Source organism: Protopterus annectens, chromosome 17.part0, assembly GCF_019279795.1.
Source record: "Protopterus annectens isolate FY-2018-M chromosome 17.part0, PAN1.0, whole genome shotgun sequence".
NCBI lineage: Eukaryota > Metazoa > Chordata > Ceratodontiformes > Protopteridae > Protopterus > Protopterus annectens.
In genome coordinates, this window is record NC_056751.1 from 598,217,337 (window position 1) to 598,238,845 (window position 21,509).

Below are 21,509 nucleotides of genomic sequence, written 5' to 3' on the forward strand. Positions count from 1 at the left end.
TATGAATGTACGTGTTATTCATTCAGAATACGTCTGTTGTTTGTAAGAGTTTTATTATTATTTATAAAATCAATTAAAATATACGGCAAGGCTAAATTAATCCTATTTCGCTTCACATCCCAAAATCAGGCGATAGCAAACACCATTCCCTTTACAGTTCTTTCTCAGCCACCACGCCCCCTTTTAAAGTCCCGTGAGACTATTTTCATTTATTGTTGGAGGTTCCTAACCTTTTCTAAGGAGTGCACGTGGTTTATTCTGCTTCTGGCTATTCTAACGGATACCTGACTTATTTTTTTGAAACAGAACATTTACTTTGTTCAAATGCGTGTACGCGCGTAGAATTGTTTTGTATTGTCCACCGGAAGCGGAAATTGGCTGAAGCGTTTCTTTGAGGGTGAAGATCTAGGCGGAAAGAGTAAAACAGGAGGGAAGCAGTGAACGGTTAATAGAAAATGGCAGCGTACCAAATAAGTATGATCTGGAGTGTGACAAAGTGGGGCTGCTGGAAAAATGCGGTGTGTTTAACGATTTCGTCTAATGAATTAATTGCATCTACAACTTTCCACAGTTAGGCTTGCCACTGTTTTGCAACATTAAATGGGGGTGTTTTAGAGGATATTTTGTGTTTGCAGCAGATAAGATGCTGTTTTTAATAGTATGAAAATATGTGTATCTCCTGTTATTTTTAAGTATCCTATTCCCCACTTAAAAGTATTACACCCTTGGGGAATGCCTGTTGCAGCAAAACGTGCGAACTGAGTTTTGAGTGCTGAAACATAATATGAGCCCGGGAGGTAAATGGTGTTCCATCCTGTATAATGTACATAATTACTGTTGATTTACTGTTATCCGTTGTGTTGAGTGCTTGTGTTTAATCGTTGCAGAGTTGCTATTTCTCGGGTTGAAGAAAGCAAGGAACTCCTTTTGCATAGGTGCATATTCATAATTTTATAATAACGCTTATTTGTTCGAATATGCATTGTGATTTTTTTTTTGTCCATTGTGCATCGGGTGTACTGTTTTTGTTGAATCGACGGTGCTTGCTGACTATTAAAGTACAGTTTTTGCTTTTCTTATTGGATAAATTACTTAACTTGCATTTCTTTTCATAGAAGATGTGGTCTTGATTAGGAACTGTTAATATTTTAAGATAATACGAGGGCTGTGTTTTGCAAATTTGCAGGAGGAGCTAATCAGATTAGAACTAACTAGTGAAAAAGATGGGTGGTTATCCCTGTTCGATGTGGGTGGTACTCGAATAAGGAGCCTCCATATGTACCTCCAGAATGGACTGTATTTATAGCATGCTGCAGAGGCTGCCTATTCGGCTCTCTGACCGCTGTGGATTAAAAAAAGTGTGCGGATGTTGTAGTAGTGATAATGTTGCCGAACGAGAGAGTCCTTATTACTTTGTGTTATACAGTAATGATTTAAGGATAAACAGTGTGTCTTAATGGTAAGAGGGCGTAGGGTTTTACCCCGATTTCTGTAGAGTTTGGGGGGTATTCCTGTTTTTTTTCTTGCTACTGTAACCCCCCCCCCCCGAAGCTTTCTTGTTGAATGACTACACTGAAATGTGAATTTACATGGTTTTTATCGTTTAACATTTGCTTTCTAGACCCTGGTCAAGGCTGTAAATGGTCCCGGGGATGCAGTTTCACTTACCTTGTTGACAAACATTAATTTAAAAATGCTTTATGATTAAAGTTCCTAAGTAGTTACAAGACATACTGCCAAGGGGATTGTTGTGTTGAGGAGCATGGCTTGGTTTCCCAAGCCCCAAAGCATAGTTTAGGCGACTTGCCCGGAATCCAGCAGCTTGGCAAATGGAAGATGACAATCTTGGACTACAAAAATGGCTTGCTAACCACTCAGCCTAAGTCCCCTCCATTAACTTCCAGATTTAAACAAAGAAGCATCCTCCCTGCGTGGGCATGTGCCATCAACTTTTCAGTTCGCAAATGAGCACCCTTGCTAATTGTGCCGCAGAAAGATAAGCACTGGATTCTGCAATGTTTTAATTAAAAAAAAAAAAAACACCCCCCCCCCCTCTTTCTTAAGGAAAAAAAAATTATATATACTTCCATGTTTTATTTCTGAACTTATTTCCGTTTGCCTTTTCTTTCCTATGTTTGACTCTTCTGTTATCTAATGAAAACTGCTAAGAGTGGCAGAACATAATTGGGTTAGCTTACTTATTCCAGTTACAGTGCCATTAAGAAAATAATGGCTGTTAAGGCACATTACATGTCAATGTTCAGAGTGCCTACATTACATGTCTGATAAATAGTGTAGTCTAGAGTCTGAACAAAAGCAGGGCTTTCAGGCTTAATTTTCAGACTCTGATGAAAAGTGGTGTTACTACTACTACAAAAAAAAAAGAAAATAGTCTTTTGTTGGCTCAAACTCTTGAGTGCCATAGAGAAATATTTTCATCTTTCTCTGCAGGTATCTATTTGATTTTGCAATTTTTCTATGCTGTTTTATTGCATGTTTCTTCTGGTGTTTTGTAGCATTTTTGCTTTGCATGTACAGTAGTCTTGAGACTAGTCAGTGTGTTGGGGAAGCAAGATTAACATACAACTATTAAAAAGTTGTAAAGTATGAAAATGCAGATGAGGTATTTAGACTGTAGTATGCGGTAGACCACCCCCAAGAGAGAATTAAATGTACAGAAAGTAACATGTAAATGAGGTATAATGCAAATTGTCCAATCTTGATGGAGAATAGTTTTTAAATTTTAAGTATTTGGATAACTGCAGAGCTGTAGTACTGATGGTCTGTTTGGCTATGTTGATTTGTTTACTGATTTGGGAAGCTTGTCGGGAGAATAGTGTATCAAAATACCATTGCTGTGCCAGAGATGCATGCTTCCATAAAAGCACCAGAACTGTGGTTGGATTGGAACTGATTAGAATTGACAGCTTGGATGTCCTTAAGTAGTTTGAACCTACTAAAGTTCATAGGTAGGTACTAGGCTGTTGGCCCTAGAGCCTATTATAAGCCTAGCCAAAAAGCTATCCTGGCTTTCGCCACCCAATAAAATTATTTTCTTGTGCCCCTGTTGAGCAAGAGCCACAGAGGTGATCCCCCATGGTGAATTTCCTATTCCCCATCCAGTGCTAATGAGCTTTGTTTGATATGGATAGGTAGTTTATGGGTGAACTCTTTGACTATTGTGGTAATGGAAGACTTGTCGTCTGAATAGTGATTCAAAAGGGGCATTGAAGTTTGTTTACTGTGGAAAAAGTCTCAAGAATGTTTTAAAAAAAAAAACTACTTAATGCAAACGTGTTTTGACACGTACTAAGCTAGATGAACTGACTGTTAAAGTCAGAACCTTTTATGCCTTTAGAAGAGTGCTGATTCTTTAGTTTCTTGATATTTCATCATCCAAGATATTTTTTATGAACTGTTACTCAGGTAATTGAAAGCTTGGGAAGGTTTAGTGAGCATAATTATCTTAACATTTCTTAATGTGGAGTTGATACTAGAAAAAAAACATAACTAGATATGGATGCAGCTGCTGAACAGATTAGCACAGCTTAATTTCAATCTGAGTAATTTTAACTGGTTTAAAAAAATGGGTTGTAGGCTATCTGAGGGTCTGTATCCAGATTTGTAAACTGTGAACAGCTGCTAGAAATGCCGTCTCTGAATGCATGTCAGGAAATAGTTTTGTAAAACTATTGCAGTATGCTACATTGATAATACCAAAATAACCATGAGCCCAAGATGTAACTTGTGAATGGAGATATTAAAAACCTTTGAGCATATGTAGATATTTTGAGCATTTCAAACATTAAAATAAGATAGTCCTGTTGTAATTGCCAGTGAAAACTGAACTGTGATCTTAAGTGAGTAGGCTAGTCTTCTGTGGGTCAGGATCACTTTCAGATGCACAAGAGTTATGGTGATGAAAATTCGATTAATGTTTGTGGTAAAGAAGGTTTTATAGATATAAAATACAGACCCTTGTAAAATGCAGTCAGGAAGTTCTTACCAAAGCACCACCAAGACTGTTCAGAATTTTACTTACATTTCTTAACCTACAGAAGTATGGCTTGAAAGGAAAATGTGGATCAAGCGGGGACGTACACATGGCTAATATGTTAAGCATATTATGTTTACCCAAGAATCTAGAAGAAAAAAATTAGGGATTCTATGAGTCTAATTACTATTGACTATAGAACAAGTTTAAAAAAAAAATATTTTGGAAGATGTGCTAGTAACAGACCAAGGAGTGCAGTTACTGAAAGGTTCTGAAGCAGAGAGTTCTGCTGACAAAAAGTCATGGAAAAATAAAGAAATTCAGTTTCTCTAGTCATTGCAAAATGTTCAGCTCAGAAAAGAAAGGCATGAGGGCTAGAAGTCTCATCTGGACATAAAGCAAGTAATAAGTTTTGGCCAAAAGTATAAAACTGATATGCTAATATGCCCAATACCAGGTTGTTCAGAGCAGAGTGAGCACAGTTTTGGTCTAATTCAAAGAAGTAGCTAAGGCAAGATCCTGCATTGTTTGTGGGGAAGACAGAAAGCTTTATATGCAAAATTTGGCATTTCTACAAGGCATATCTGACGTAAATGATGATGAGCAAATCTATCACAAGTAGTCTTGTCGTAAGGAAATGGAGATTGGCGACTGTAAGATTCAAGATTTGCGGAGAGATTCCTGAAGCGTCTCCAGGTGAAGTTGCTGTGCACCGAGCCAGAAGGCTGTTGCGTCATAGGTTTTATATATTTTTGTGCATGGAAAAGGGGGCTTGTATGTGTAGGGTATAAAATGTTAACGCTGATGAGATGGGTGGAGGGAGATATGCCATGTTTCACTTCTCTTCTGTGAGACACAGAGCAGTTTGAATGTTAACCTTAAGGGGGGCTGCAACATAGTCATCTAGTGAGTGAAGCAATTGCTGCAAAGGAATGCTCTGCAAACTCTCTGCATACTAGTTGCGTTGATCTGCCAAGTTTTGTCTTGGGTATGTCTGCATATAAAATGACCAGCTGTTCTTGAGAAGCAAAGTAGTAGTGATCCAGTGATGTTACTGTGGATGGATTTGTGTGTGCTCAGGCAAAGAAGACACAAGGTAATACTAAGGAGCACCACCAGTATCTTGTGCTTTCTGTAACCTGAACTAACTTTCATTTCGCAAAGTGTTATTTTGAAGGATGTAATAAATGCTGACTGGATTAGTGACATTTTGATTTTTGGTTTCTGAAGAAATTATATCAGGTAAAAATCCTTGTTTAAGAATCGTGTGCCTGTAGATATTGCTGGATTATATATTTTTATGGGAAGTGTTTGCTGGTTCTGTTTATCTGGAAAAGTTGCTCCCAGTGGCACTTGTATTTTTGTTTACCTAGTATGGCCACTTAAATTACTTTAGTGTCTCTTTGTTTGTTGACTTCACAAGGAATTACATATTGTCCGGCTGTTTGTCTGGCTGACAGTGTGAAAAACATCTCAATGTAAAATGGTTAAAAGTGCAGGTGGTCATTGAAGTGATTTTTGTGCCATGTGACATGGTCCTTTGTTTCACATGCTGTAGGTTTCATTATGTGAGTGTTTTGCTGTATCTTGTGAAAGAAATAATTAGACCTTTAAGAGCTGTAGTAACATAGTGAAGTAATTCCGATATTCTGAATATATTAAATGTGACTTTTTTGTTCTAGTTCCCCTCTGTCAACTTTTGCTTGAATTATATCCTTATGAAGGTAGGACATTTTAATACACGTTAACTTTGAAGACTTGATATGTTGTAGTTGCCATGTGCAGTGAGCTTGCCTCATGCTGACAGAAAAATACCATCCTTTCCAAGTTAACTTAAATGTTTGAGAGAGGCACAAAATATATCCAGGGGGTTGAGACTAAACTCCTTACATCTGTCTAGCCATGTGAGTGTGCAGACTTGACTTTATCATTGTATATACTGGGGTTCTCAGGGTTACACCTCCAAAAGCTTCACATGTATCTCGAGAAAAGCAGAGACTAGTGAAGTTATTACACAGACCTGTCTCTGATCACAGTAAACACAGGCACCATAAGATGGCAGTAGAACTTCTCTTGCTACAAAATTCAGGTGAGCACTTTCACATCAGTTATTCAGTCGATTTAAAACATTTAGTGACAAATTCCTTGACTTCAGTAAAGGGTATCATGCCATTCAAACTAAAGTTCTTAGCTTCTAATGGAGCTGTGCACCTTAATTCAGCTTGTTCTGTTTAGTTAGCCCCCCCCCCCCCCATCTAATGTCTTCAAATACAACTTCTGATACAGAAAATATAAAAATAGGGGAGTTACCATCCATTTCAATATGTTTCACTAGTGCATTGTTAGGGTCCCTTCTTTATACTATACTGATGTTTCAAAACACATTCTTTGAGCATGTTGATTTTCCCTATATAAAAGCATGACATAGACAACATTGAGCTAAATCTACCACATTTTTTGTGGTGCATACACCACCAACCTTCAAATTGAATCTCATAGTAACTGGATGAATTAAAACAAGTAGTATCTGTAAAATCACAGGCTTTACATTTCCAGTATGGAATGGTGCCTGTGGTGCTATGCAGAACACCAATGGTTGCTCGCCATTTTATAACAGTCATCTCTTTAGAGATTCCTTATTCCTGAGTGTAAAAAGAAAAAACAAAACAGCAAGGTTACCACAAATGTTGGCATAAAATAAAACTACGTTAATAAAATAAATATATAAAACCAGGATAAGCACTTTTGCATATTCATCTTCAGATCCATACATTTAAACTAAAACATCAAGTTTTAAAATCGCATCATTAATCACACTTTAACTATCAACCAATAAATCAACCTTTCGTATTCTCTTTGAATTTATGTATAGTTTTCCCTACATGAAAACACTTGCAGGCATCACAAGTTGCCAAGTAAACCACATTCGATATTTGGCAATCCACATAGGTTTATAGTCAAAACTTGGATGTTCAAACATCTGTTGCTTGGAGATTACCACAGGCTTTACACCTTCGACATGGATATATACCTTATCTCATGCGTACATTAGCTTGTGCACCATGCTGTGTCGTTGCAGTAATTTTAAAGGACTTGCTCTGATATCTCTTGTATAGCTAAATCTAGGCATGTAGTCTATAATGGTAGCTGTTCTAGGACCGATTGTAAGATTTGCCAATTCCTACATACAGTATCGCATATATGCGTCACATTTGTTTACTTGGTAACAAATTTCAAACTTCGTTGGGCCTTTGTTCTATTAATCTGATCTTGTGTAGCTCCATCTTTGTCCACCTGAATAATAGGGTTTAGCTTTATTCACCCTATAAAGTTCTACCTCGCCTCTGATCTAAACCAATTTCGTATCGTAACCTTTTGTCTAATAATTGAGTAGTTAGTGACACCATCTGCTGCACGTAATTATCTTTTGTACACAATCTAGATGTGCGTATAAACTGACTTAATATTAGGGGAACCGCCACTGGTTACGGGTCTGCTAGAGGAGGAATCCCCTATTTTGACCTTGTGTCCTATCAGTGATCCAGTTTGCAACCCACCTGACAATATATATGGGTTGATACCAAGCTGGGTGAGTTTCAGTGACGCCTGAGTGGAGAATTGTGTCGAAGGCCTTGGCTTGGGTCTAAGTAGGTCATATGCACTGATTTGCCCTCATCTAGGACTTTTGGTGACTGTCTCTTAAGTCCACCATATTTAACAGGCATGATTTCCCCTTGATGAAGCCAAACTGGGTGAGGTCAAATGTTTGGAGTTTTCCTATATCTTTAAGGTCCATGATTCATTCCATGGCCTTGCATGTGAGGCTGGTCAGGCTAATGGGTCTATAGTTCCCGGGGTCCATGGATGCAACCTCTTTGTGCAAAGGGATAATAGCTGTTTTCCATTCTGCTGGGACGAAGAAAGTGCTTGGGCTGTGATTGAAAAGTGTGTCCAATGGTGATGCTGATTCCTGTTTAACCCCCTGTAGAACACAGCCCATGATGGTCTGGTCCCTTAGAGGCTGTGTTTTTGGCCTTGGAGAGGGTGTATAAGACTGCTCCTCGGCAATAATAGGTGGGGGACAGGTCTTTGGGACGATTTGGGGTATGTGTGGCAGGGACAGGAGAGAGGTTTTCTCTGCCAGCAGGTTTGCTATATCTACAGATTCTGTATATGCAGTACTGTTAACTGAGTTCTGTGCAAATCTGAGCCTCCTCTTTGAGGTTACGGATGTAACTAAAGAACGCCTTGTGGTTATCCTTGGTTAAGGAAGCTAAGTTGGATTTGTAGTTGGCTTTCGAGGGCTTCACTAAGAGTCTTATTTGCTTGTTGAAGTTGAGGGAGTGTTTCCAGTTTTGAGACCATTCCTTCCTACTTTGACAGCATTTTTTCCTATTGTATAACCTGTTAATGGCAGTTGTCTCTTTGAAATCTTGCTTTGGTTCCATCAGGTATGGCAGTCAAAATTGTACAGGTGCTCGTGTAAAGCATTGTTCAACTCTGCAAAGGTGGTGTCTGTTCCATCAGTAGGGGAGGGTCTGTGAAGCTATTTATGCTGTCACGTAAGAGGTTGTAAGTGGCTTTTAAAACGTTTAGTTGCTGGGGGAGGGTCTTGTGTTCTAGCAATGCTGATTTGTGGTCAGATCTCACCTGGGATGGCCACACACAGGGTTGTGCAGCAGCCCCCCCCCCCAATTTTGGTGAGCACCAGATCCAGGTTTTTTTTTGCTCCTTGTGGGTGTGTCAACCAGCTGGTCAAGCACCAGGGATGGCCACACACTGAGGGTCATGCAGCGGTTCCCCCTCCCCCATGTTGGTGAGCACCAGATCCAGGATGTTTTTGCTCCTTGTGGGTGTGTCAACCAGCTGGTCAAGGGCATTGAGAGTCCAGGAATCTTTGAGCAAGTGAATTGGAACATGTATAAGTTTACCCTGTTAATGGATGGATAGTCACCCAAATCCATGGTGTTTCGTTGCATCTTGATTTGACTAGTAGATCCAGGTAGACTGAGTGGATGTCCTGATTCATGGAGGGCGTCCTATAGCTGGCAGAGGGGTACAGTCAATTGCACCTGAAGTAATTCAAGGGAATCGTGCTGTTTAACTAATCTAGAGGTGTATTTATCTTTAATGAATATTGATACAGCATCTTCTTTAGTTCTCATGCCTTCAGTTTGTGGTCTGAATGTGTGGAAGGAAATGGTATTGCTGGTGTACTGTCTGCGGCCTTAAACCGGGTCTGTGATTGCACAAATGTCAACACCTTCCAATGTGAGGACTGCTTCTAGTGCAGTTTCTGGTTTAGACTCCTAGCGTTTACCAACATAGCCTTGAGGTTGTTTTTAGAGTATATTTTTATGTCTGGGGAATTTTGTTTTTTAAACATTTATCTAAAAAGGCATTATGGGGGTGGCAAGAGCCTTTGCCAGTAACCGAAATCCCAGGAGTGACAGATTATTTCTGGCAAAGCATCGAGGTCTGTCGACCATGTCATACCAGGCTGACAGATGTTGGATCCCCTTTGAATAACACTGGAAACTAAACTAATTGTTGAAATCAAATCATTTTTTTGTTTGTATTGCGGTTTCATCCTAGGCGAAAGTAAAATGCTGCTTAAGGCTAGGGAATACCTGCCTGAGAGAGACAATCGGAGAGCTCGTTCGTGTACCTCTTCATATAGTCCATTGAGGTACTTGTCAAGTTCGCACCTGCATGGACTATAACAGAGTAGTATCTGTGCTGGTTGAGAGGCTTGTGCATGGGTGATGTGGCAGATCTTTGCACCTGACAGACAGCTGACTGATTTTTCCCTTATCCTGCCTGGTGAAATGGACATCTGTGTGTCTTGCATTTGGTTAACTTTCCCATGTACTATAGCATTAGAAGGATGCGAGTTGTAGTCCTTAGTGTTTTACTTATTTTATACTGGGAAATCTGTTTTTTGTTACCTAGTATACAGATCCTAGCTTTTGAGAATGTAGTGGGGCTCCTCTGACTATATTTGTAATTGTGAGTAGGTTTCAGATGGTGGTGGGTGTGGAGAGATGTGTAGTGTATACTTAAAACTCTCTCCTGCTCTCTCTCGTTTTGTTTTGAGTGTGCGCATTGTGGTGGTGGGCTCCCAAACAGTTTGGTGAAAGTTTAAATTCATGCCGGGTGGCAACAAATATTTTAAATTGCTTTTGTGATAACCATGGGCAAAATAATGCATCGACTCTTGAGTTCTTTGCACAGTTGAGTAAAGGCTTTAACTGAAGTTCGATAACTTAATTCATCCAAGTTCAGCCAGATGATGGTTCAGCCAGCTTTGAAGAGTAGTCCTTCCTTTTCTTTGGCTGAAGTGAATAGGAGGCATTTCTGATCAATTTTGAGGGTGAAGGCGTTTTTAAATTGTGTAAATGTATGGTTTTGTGAATGCAGTGTGGTGCGTTGTATGCCCATGTTCATTTTGTTGGCTTATTAGGTTTAGAAATGGTGTATGCACAGACAGATTTGTAGAATATATTTTCACATGTTTGTGATTGGTAACCTTATAGGGTTATCTGATTAAATGGGTCTGAAAATATAGGGAGTGAAAGTAGCTATTTTTGGGATTAGTACTTGTATATGTTTTTGCCAGTTTGACCAGCAAGCAACAGGGGCCCCAATCAGCAGTCTCTTTGCCCATTGTCCCATTCTTTCTCATCACTGGTGAGAGGGCTGATTGGGAAGGGCCATCATTTAGGCGTCCATTTGGAGGGGGTGGGATTGTTTGTCCTGCAACCCCTGTGGCTACCTAGCCTGAGAAGGGGATGTGCCATGGGCTGGATGTCCTTAACTTCTGCAAAGGAATTTTGTACCAAGCAGACCTTCCTCTCCTTGAGCACTGTTGCATTCTTCAGCGACAAAATTGTGCCACATTGTGTCCTTACTAAGTGCCTTCCTTATGTGGAGAGGTGAGCAGGCTATGCCCGTTCAATTTTTTCTCTGTCTGGCTACTCCATGTTGAGGACTGCTAATTGAACACTAGTCAACTAGGTCACAGTCGAGGTTCTATCCCTCTGCGCAAGGCTAACCAAATCTTTTGGTAAGGTAAAAGCATCCATTCTATTCAGGTCACATTTGTTGGAACTGCTTCCATTATGATCATACAATTTATTTGGATGCCTAACAAACAGTGGCTAACCTGCTGTCCTGGGATCCCCTCCACACTTGTTTAAGCCTAGACACAAGTTATGTACCTGGAGTATGGACAGTTGTCTGTCTGTGGTGCCCTTTCATAAAGTGAGGGAACCTAAATATACTTCAAAAAGCCATGGAATGCATTTCATCTGATTTTCATAAACTACTAAAGAATAGAGCCATACATCTTGTCTAGATCAGTTTGACATTTTACTCCTAACTGATAACTTGACCTAAATGACCCTGAATATCAACTATCTATACTCTGCTGCTGTTACACCAACTATGGAGTGCTGTGCGCCATGCGACATATACCTATCCAAGCATACCTTGCAGTTGGAAAGGCTTCAAAGGTTCCCAACTATAAAACTGTTACTGGCCCAAAGACCTCTAGCTACGAAGACCAACTTGAAACCTTATTCCCTTTATTGATCTCTTGTAGATTCTGGGGAACAGTCTAGCATTCCATGTCATTAAAGGCCCACCCCTTCTTGATCTCTTGCACTTCAGGTAGACCAAAGCTGTGTAAACATTCAAATTAAGGATTTAATTCTCCACCCATCTGTAAATAAATGCTGGTCATAGGTCCCATAGGCCTGACCCAGCTTGATTTGGGAATACATGATGTTGGTGTTGGGCTTGGTTAAGACTCTTTCATTATGGTATTATTATTTCAGCCCAAACAGTTCTGCTGCAGGCTGAGATGTCCCAGAGGTTCCTACTTTTTCCACTGGGCCCAGTTTTGGCATGGATAGTGTAGGAATTGGTGCCATAAGGCATGGCAGACCCCCCCCCCCCGGTAAGGATAACCTTCTTTTCTTCCTCACCAGTGATAACACTGGCAACATCTACACTGTGCCCCTCTGCATTGACTTACTAGGGCCCATGAGATAAGAATTGTTAATTTCCAAGAGGGTTGGTACCAATGAATTCTGTGCCATTCTGCGTCTTAAGCATTTTGCATTTTACTCCTCTGACCCAAATAATCCTGGTTTGGCTTCAGCCACAGAATCTTAGGCTGTGACAGTATGGAGGATTTTGGTTCTATGTTTTTCAGTAGATAACTTGGTGCAGAAAAGTACTGCTCTTAGCTCATTCATGCCAGTTATGTCTGAAGTACTGATTCCGCCCTTTGGTATCACTGGAGTTCTGACCCGAAGCTGAAAATCAAGCCTTCCTCAAAACCAGAGTAGTTCTAGGCCAGTGCTGCTGAGATCAAGTAGTTACTCTTCCCATGGGAATTCAGATGAGGGATTGACATAGCCCACCCCCCTCCCCCCAAGGAAGAGGTATGTGCAAGAGGAAGCCCTTGCACTTCCCCCTCAGTCTACCACTCTGGATTCATGTCTGGATAAAAGTGAGGTTTTCCCAAAATCCCCTACTGATCATCAATCTGAGTGAGATTCCAGAAATGAGTCTGAGAAGATTATAACCCATTGGCCCCCACCATCTGAGTAATAGGTGTTTTATGTGACCTAAAACTACAGTCCTCAGCCGCACGAGTAGGACCTCCCCCAAATAATCTTGTGGACATGGTTTGTAGTAAGATTTGAAAGAGATGGATGTAACTGAGCCCATCCCAGAAAACAGGACAAGATGCTCTCTACTCCCAAAAATTGGCCCTATTTGGGCAAAGAGCCTCTTGTTGATTCCAATATGGCGGCTGTGACTGAACTTCCCAAAAGATGTCTAGGCCATCCGTTCTAATAAGGAGTCAAGGATGATGGATAGGATCGGGAAGGTTGTGTATGCTTCTAGTATGTTCGTGGTCGGATCTCTAAACTACATTGTGTATGTGATTCATTTTCAGAGTGTGGCCATAAAGCAGCTGAAAAATCTGAAATGGCTACAGCCTGGAGTGCTGTAGTCCCAACTGGAGCACCAGGTTGCCACCATGAATACCATTTACTCCTCCTCTGTGTGTCTTGAAGTGCTACAGATGGTGGCCAGAGCTGTAGGATCAGGTCTAACCATGAGGAGATGAGCCTGCTTACAGATTTCCTGACTACTTCACAGTGATCTCTACCAATGCCCCCCCCCCCCCCCCTTCGCATTTCACTGTTTGGGCAACAAGTTAGGTTATCTATGTGAACAGACGTACAAATGCTGACTTCTGTTGATTAAGTTCATTGCCCCACAAAGGACTTTCCAGCGCAGTCAGAGGTCATGAAATTATGGTTTGATTCTAACAGCACAGATAGCAGCAATGCAGGTGTTTCCTGGGCAGAGGAAAGTCTGTTTTATATGGATATCTCCTCACAGAGTGGGGTGATCCAAGTAACCAGGGGATAGAGACTACGTCTGGGGCTTTCATTCCTACAGATCATGAAGATTTACCCAACTGTTTCCCTCTGGAGATGGTAGTGGGACATCTGTCTCCTTACACACTCTGGAGTGGATGGCCATCATGACATGTCCAAGTAGGAGGATTTACAAGGATAAATGGAAAGAAGTTCTCAGAGTGAACTTCACATAACCCACTTTCACCCATTTCTGCACCATTGGTTCAAGTGTTGTCCTTTCTGTCACCATTTTATAGTAAGGGAGGTAGGTATTCCTCAGTTAAAGTACACTTGTCAACCATTTCCTGCCTTCTTGAAGGATTTCTGAGTAATTCAGCTCACCCTTCCTGTGAGTCGCACACATGTCTGTCTAGATCTCCTTCCGAATCACTGGCTTTAGTGGATCTCAAATTCTTGTCATAGAAGACTGTCTTTGTAGTAGCAATTGCTTCACCCAGAAGTCTGAGCTTCAGGCCATCTTCCAGATACTCCATCTTTTATCCTAAAAGTCTTTGAGATGTAAGAAACTATCTACAATTGGAATACATTTTTAAGTAGAAATTCTCAAGTTCAAGCAAATCCTTGGTATACAGGAACATATTGAGGGGCAAACGAGTCACCCGTTAGCGTGCCCAAATTTGCAATAAGGTATCAAGTCATTTAAAAAAAAAAGTGAGGCAAGCCAAAATTAGCTGGCTAAGCAGCATTTAACTCGGAGAAGTTGGAATAAATTGGCACCTGTAATCCATGTCTATGTTGTGTTGAGGTGCAAAAGCTTACTGCATCATGTTAGCCCAATAGATCATTTAATTTCCCTTTCTTTGCAGCACCTTGTAAACTCTCCTAAAAGATTTTGAATGTATTTATTTAATTTAGCAATTTGATTTTGAATGTATTTATTTAATTTAGCAATTTTTCACACTGCCAATTTTGTAAGTAACCTGAGCAACTTGCTCCAGTCATCTATCCTGGGAATTAGCCTAGTACCTACCTATGAACTATATCTGCCAGAGGGCATTTATAAGCCTAGCCGGATTTCCGAACTACATAGAAGGATTTCCGAACTACATAGAAGGATTTCCGAACTACATAGAAGGATTTCCTAACTACTTTGGCAATATGATTTCCTAACTACTTTGGCAATATGATTTCCTAACTACTTTGGCAATATGATTTCCTAACTACTTTGGCAATATGATTTCCTAACTACTTTGGCAATATGATTTCCTAACTACTTTGGCAATATGATTTCCTAACTACTTTGGCAATATGATTTCCTAACTACTTTGGCAATATGATTTCCTAACTACTTTGGCAATATGATTTCCTAACTACTTTGGCAATATGATTTCCTAACTACTTTGGCAATATGATTTCCTAACTACTTTGGCAATATGATTTCCTAACTACTTTGGCAATATGATTTCCTAACTACTTTGGCAATATGATTTCCTAACTACTTTGGCAATATGATTTCCTAACTACTTTGGCAATATGATTTCCTAACTACTTTGGCAATATGATTTCCTAACTACTTTGGCAATATGATTTCCTAACTACTTTGGCAATATGATTTCCTAACTACTTTGGCAATATGATTTCCTAACTACTTTGGCAATATGATTTCCTAACTACTTTGGCAATATGATTTCCTAACTACTTTGGCAATATGATTTCCTAACTACTTTGGCAATATGATTTCCTAACTACTTTGGCAATATGATTTCCTAACTACTTTGGCAATATGATTTCCTAACTACTTTGGCAATATGATTTCCTAACTACTTTGGCAATATGATTTCCTAACTACTTTGGCAATATGATTTCCTAACTACTTTGGCAATATGATTTCCTAACTACTTTGGCAATATGATTTCCTAACTACTTTGGCAATATGATTTCCTAACTACTTTGGCAATATGATTTCCTAACTACTTTGGCAATATGATTTCCTAACTACTTTGGCAATATGATTTCCTAACTACTTTGGCAATATGATTTCCTAACTACTTTGGCAATATGATTTCCTAACTACTTTGGCAATATGATTTCCTAACTACTTTGGCAATATGATTTCCTAACTACTTTGGCAATATGATTTCCTAACTACTTTGGCAATATGATTTCCTAACTACTTTGGCAATATGATTTCCTAACTACTTTGGCAATATGATTTCCTAACTACTTTGGCAATATGATTGATTGTCAAAGTAGAAATTACTATCTGCCTGGGTCCCCAGATCTCTTATTACCTTTTCCGTGTTAAGGGGGCTGCCACCTATGTGGTAATTCGTGGGTGTTTTGTTTTTCCCAAATGGGATGACTATGCATTTGAGACCATGACTTTGACACCAGGTGTCCGTCTCAGTAAGGCCCTTTTTAGAGAATATCTGTCAGCCGGAGAGTCAATTATGGCTCCCAGTTAAACTTGGTTAGCCATAGTCCTGTGTTTGCCTGTACTGCTGAGAAGTATATGCTGAACAGTAGGGGTCCCAGGACCGAGCCTTGGACACCACTTGTGACTGGTTTAGAGTTGGACCTGGAGCCCGCTATTCATGCCATGCGAGTTCTGTCTGTAAGTCAGTTGGCAACCCATCTCGTGACATAGGGGTTAATGTTCAGGCTGGTGAGTTTTTCTATAATTCCCGAGTGGGGAATGGTGTCAAAAGCCTTGGCGAGGTCAAGGTAGGCTGTGTGAACTACCTTCCCCTCATCTATGGCCTTGGTGACTGTCTCAAAGAAGTCAACCAGGTTTAGTAGGCATGATCTGCCCTTATAGCCGAACTGGGTTGGATCAAGTGTTTGGAGGTTCCCAATGTCTTTGTTAATGAGTTCCATGATGATTTACTCCATAGCCTTGCAGACTAGGCTATTCAGGCTTATGGGGTGATAGTTACCAAGGTCAGTTGTGGCCCCTCCTCTGTGGAGTGGAATAACCGTTGCTGTGCACCATTCTATGGGCACGTAGCCTGTAGAGAGGTTGAACAATGATTTAGGTGGGAGGTTAGTTCATTCTGTAGCTTGTGAAAGATGCAGCCTGGGACATCATCTGGCCCCATTGACGCTGTGCTTTTGGCTTTTGAAAGGGTTGTTTTCACCTGTGCGTCTGATTTCCGGGACACTACACTTTTCCAGTATTGTGGGCCCTTTTGGGGATGAGTGGGGGTGAAGTTTGCACTGAATCTGCCAGGATCTTGGCAATATCAGTGGGTTCAGTATATTTTGTGCTATTTTTTGCACTAGCACAGAGCGTATCTGCGAGTTGCCACTTAGATTCTTGACATAACTAATAGGGGTGTGGGAACTTTCAATGGTAAAATCTTTTATTTCCATGAGGAGTAAAGGTCTAACACCTTTCAGTGTCAGGTTGTCTAGGTCATTGCAAGCATTGAAGAAGCTATATGATATTGCATTTGTCGAGCACATCTCCATATATTAGGCAGTATTCAAAATGGCTACCTTTGTCATCTGGTCTAATTTTTCTGTAATTCTCAACATATACTTGAACTATACAGAGTTCCTGTTAATGTTGTTGCACTGAAGACAAAAGGTACATCTTGTTAAGGATTACTGTACCATGATGCTCCAATTAAAGATGGTACTAATAGAAATGAATGTTTTGCAACACCGGTGGTTTAATACTTCAGGTTTTGGTCTTCCTAGTGCTGCTTTTACTTTATATTGTAGTTTTAAAAGGTGTTCTCACCGATGTTTAACACAGAATGCAGACAGCTTCAGATTAATTTGTCCATCCGTTCACATGCTTCATTTTGGTACAAACCCTTCTTAGTTTTAGTAATTTATGTATGCTTGATAACTTTTATTAATGCTAATAACTGGAGTGCTTTTCGTGTGGGTCAGTTATGGACCTTTACTATGTTCTTCATACACTTGGGTTTAGGTCAAATGTATCAGCAGTTCTCTACTAGTATTTCAATATCTACTAATATTTCATTTATATTGAACAGTAATGTTAATGTATTTAATTTGAAAAAGAACAGAGGAGAATTGTGTACCATTTAATTAAACGAAAAGAAATATGTTGAATTCCAGAATGACCTTGGTAATGGCTTAGGTCAGCTAACTGGAGTAATAGGCATTTTTTAGTACTGCCCAATACGTGGAGTTTTTTACGCATTTGTGCAATACCATGTAGTTTCTTTTGACAAATCTATTTTAGTGGATTTATAAAAATGCTAATTATTTAGAAAATATAAGGGATTTGATTGTGCATTTCTTGAAAGTTGCTTAAAAATTTTCCATGAAGGCCTTGTGTGGTTGGCTACTTTTTGTTTATTTGATTAAAAAAAAGTCTGTGAATGATTGTTACTAGTAGAGTATGTTAACTTCCACCTGTAGTTAGAGCTAGAAAAATCTTTAAAGAAGTTACAGTAATTGGGCAACCAGACAGGCACTTGGGCTACTACTGGTGCAGACAGCAGTTGCACTTAAATGTAACATAGCCATGGATAGCAGGTCCTTTTTTTAATGAGGGCCCTCTCTCAGGTGGTTCTTCAACTGGCTAACTTGGAGTTATTTTATTTGTGATGGAGCAGTTCAGTTTGCCCACACCATTTGGACTCGCATTGGTTTTCAGCCAAGAATTTGTAAAGTACCTGTCAAAAATCTCTTAATTTGTAACTTGTGTACTACAACAGATCATCTGATGTAAATCTTTATTCATTCCTTACTGTTAGGACTTTGGTTCCGTCCTCAGAGCTGACACAGCCATTAACAAGCTTGTGCCAGCCAAAAAGTCTCAGCTGAGACCTACCTACAATGCCCTTCTGTCTCTCCAGATCTCGTTTGCAGCGTTACTTGTCAGATGTGCTAAGCCTTCTCTCAGCCAAGTGTTAGCTTTTTTTGGGTTTTTCTCTACTCTAGTGTGTTGTAGTTTTTTTTTGTTGTCTAAAGTTATTTTCTATCTCTACTTTTTTTCCTGACTAAGCCCTACCCGCTACCTTTGGTAGTTCTTTCGTACCGTCGTTGGTACTATTCCCCCTCTCCTGCCATAGTAGGCCCTTCTCTTACCTTTGGTATTTCTTAGTACCATTACTGATACTTTTCTTTCCCTCTTGTCTGGTTAAAAAAAAATTGCTTTCTTTTATCTTGTGTGGTTATACTGTGTATTATGGCGGATAAATCCAAGCTTGGTTTCAAACAATGTGACAAGTGTGGTCTTAAGTTGCCCAGTTCAGGCACTCCTGGTGCGTTTACTGTTTGGGCACTGACCACCTTTAATCTTTCTTGCAACATTTGTCCTAGCTTCAGCAACAGTACGTTGGCTGAACGCAAGAACAAACTGATCCTTAAGGGTATGCTAAAAATCATCACCCTTTGCAGAGGCTCTTTTTGGGACAGAGGTCTTACCACCGCCTAAGCGTAAAGAGGTTAAAAGGCGCAAGGAGAAACAGTCTCTTTCGGTTCAGACATCCCCGTCCTCCTCGGAACAGATTAAATACAGGGCTTCTCCTGCGCTGTCAGTGCAGACAATTTTGGCACCAGGGACCCTGTCTTCTCCCTCTGTGCCACCTTTGTTTTTTTTACTCTGATTTCTTCCACTATACTGACCTCTGCACCATCTTCGCAGTGACTACTATGTAACACAGACCCTGACTACTGTACCTGCATAGACACCTTCCCCGGCCATGGTGCAGATTTTTTGCATGGCTCCTCTGGTAATGACTCCTTCAGTTCCGAAGATCAAGCACCTTCCAAGAACTAGGTATTCTCCTTCTTATGACCCCTTTTTTGGGACAGCAGTTTAGTCCCTTAAGAGACCAGACTCCACATTGGCATTGTCCTTCAGATCCACCAGGAGTCTTTCAAAACAGGATGTAATGAGGGTTGGGCAGTTAGAGGATTAACCACCTAGGCCAGGTCTTACCTCCCCCTTGGAGCAGAAGCTTTCACAGCGTGTTCTGCCTATCATCCAACCTCCACCTGCGTTTCGGAAATTGATACCAATGGCAATCCTGGTACTATCTTGGCGCAGACAGTGGAGGCTTCCCTGTCTGCATCAATTATCGATTACTCTTGGCACCACAGCTTCTTTAGAACTGGGGCACTGAGTAGTGATTGGGCTGTTAGCACCCAACTAGGTGCCACAGTGCCGTTTTTTTTCTGTGGCACATTCTACAGTCACAGCTCTCCCACCAGTTGCTGGTCCTCTCTGAGCTCCTCACCTGGAGGTGAGCTCATCAGGGTGGGGTGTGACCCTGGTTCAGAGGTAGTCGTTCTCTGTTCCAGGCTCCCATCTCTCCTCGGGTGGGCCTGCTTTCCAGGTGATGGAAAGGGTCCTTACTTAAACAGGCTAGCAGTTGACACCATTGGCTTCAGAACCAGAACCCCCATCTGGCTTGCAGTTCTCTCACACTGCGACTCTGGAACCTCAAGCATGTGAGCCGCAAGACTTTCCCTCCAAGGGAACCCTTTCTCTGGTGTCCTCAGAAGATCACACTGGGGAGCCACCCCGGAATAAACCTTGCAAGAAGAAGCATCTTGATTCCCCTGAGGAATCCATGACTGAAAACAGGTTACGATGAGGGAGAAGGGTTCCCATGGTCTCCCCCGGAAGACGTCTCATTTCGAGACTTTCTTGAGATTCTCAAGCAGAGGGGAGACTAAGCCCTCCAACCCTTCAGAGGAATGTGTTCTTGCAGGCTTTCCATGCTCAGCCATCTACTTCCTAGGTGACCCCCACCTGCAGATGAGCACATTCGACTTTATTGTGCAGTGTCAAATCAAAAATCCAACACTAACTAGGTGAAAAATGTATCCAAAAGCACTGAGCATCAGCATCACCAATGGTCTGATGAAGGCTGGATCTCGCAGCCGAAAGCACTCTCTTAATAAATTTCTTTTATAATTCTTCATTGACTGTCCGCTTGATTGCTCAGTGCTTTTGGATACATTTATTGTGCAGTGTGCCTGGAAGGCCCCGGACAACATAGAACCTGTTCAGAGGCCAGGTAAAATGTTGTCCAAACTGGTAGTAGATTCCGTAGTCGTGGAGGTGGCCACCAAGAAGGTACTGGCAGAAGATAGTTCCACTGTTTATCCCCCAGAGTGTCTCGGGCTATGGAAGCGGACCTACGCTTCAGTGATCTTTGCCATCCAGTCACTGAATTACCTGGCACACTTTACTCACCTCCAATCCCGCGGTGGTGGTGCTGCAGTAGCGTTGTCGTCTCGCAGTAAGACACTGTCAGGTTCGATTCTCAGCTAGCGCGTCTAATGCGTGGAGACATGCGTGCATGTGCATACCTTCGTTGAAGGTTGTGCGTTAGGGCTGGTAACTTGGCACTTAAAACTGAACTACCAGTCATTAGCGGACCGGAGTTCCACTGTGGCGACCCCTAACCGGGAAAAGCTGAAGACACACCAACTTTACTTGCCTCCAAAGAGACCTAATTTCAGAAATGTCTGCCTCTTTGGCAGAGGGTACTGCGTGAGGAGGTGCATGATACTGTTGCCCCTTAAAATCTCTCTCTAACTCCTGGATGCGCTTTATTTCTCACTACCGAGTGGGCAGCTCAAACAGCCGCATCAGGCATCGTTATGAGACAACATGCTTGGATGTGTTTGACACTGCGGACCCCTTTAAATCTTTTGTCAATGTGCCTGTTGACGCATCTTCCCTTTTTGGTCCCAAAGTAAGAGACACTTTCATGTAGTGAGAAGGATAAAAATATCTTGTCTTCTGTGGGCATATGTCGTCTCCCCCCCCCCCCCCCCCCAGGTGCTACTCCAGGAATCCGAGGGGAGGAAAACTGTGGTTCAAGAAGCCCCAAGGACCTCTTTGTGATGCTCCTGACTAGCAATCCCCCAGGGGCAGAGGGGGCAACTCATCTGGAAGATGCCCCTTTCTGGGCAGAGGGGGTCTGCGTAACCAGGGAGCTAGATTCCTTCTCTAGCAGACCCTTCCAGCGCTCCTGAACAGCAGCCCGGTTACTTTACTCTGGAAGCAGTCTGCAGTTTTTTTTTTTTTTTTTTTTTCCTCTCTCTGCACCTACAGGCCTGGCAACTCATAACAGGCGAGTGGGTGCAGAGGATAATATCCCGAAGCTATT

General features: G+C 41.2%; 1 protein-coding gene across 2 annotated transcripts in view; it reads left to right on the forward strand.

Moving 5' to 3' along the window:
* The first annotated feature begins 236 nt into the window (after positions 1-236).
* ZBTB45 (zinc finger and BTB domain containing 45) overlaps positions 237-21,509 on the forward strand; it is a 451,816-nt gene continuing 430,543 nt past the window's right edge. Inside the window, exon 1 of one of the 2 annotated variants that reach the window (XM_044059605.1) lies at positions 237-518. The gene's annotated coding sequence lies outside the window, so the exon portion shown is untranslated. The other variant, XM_044059606.1, reaches the window with a different exon arrangement.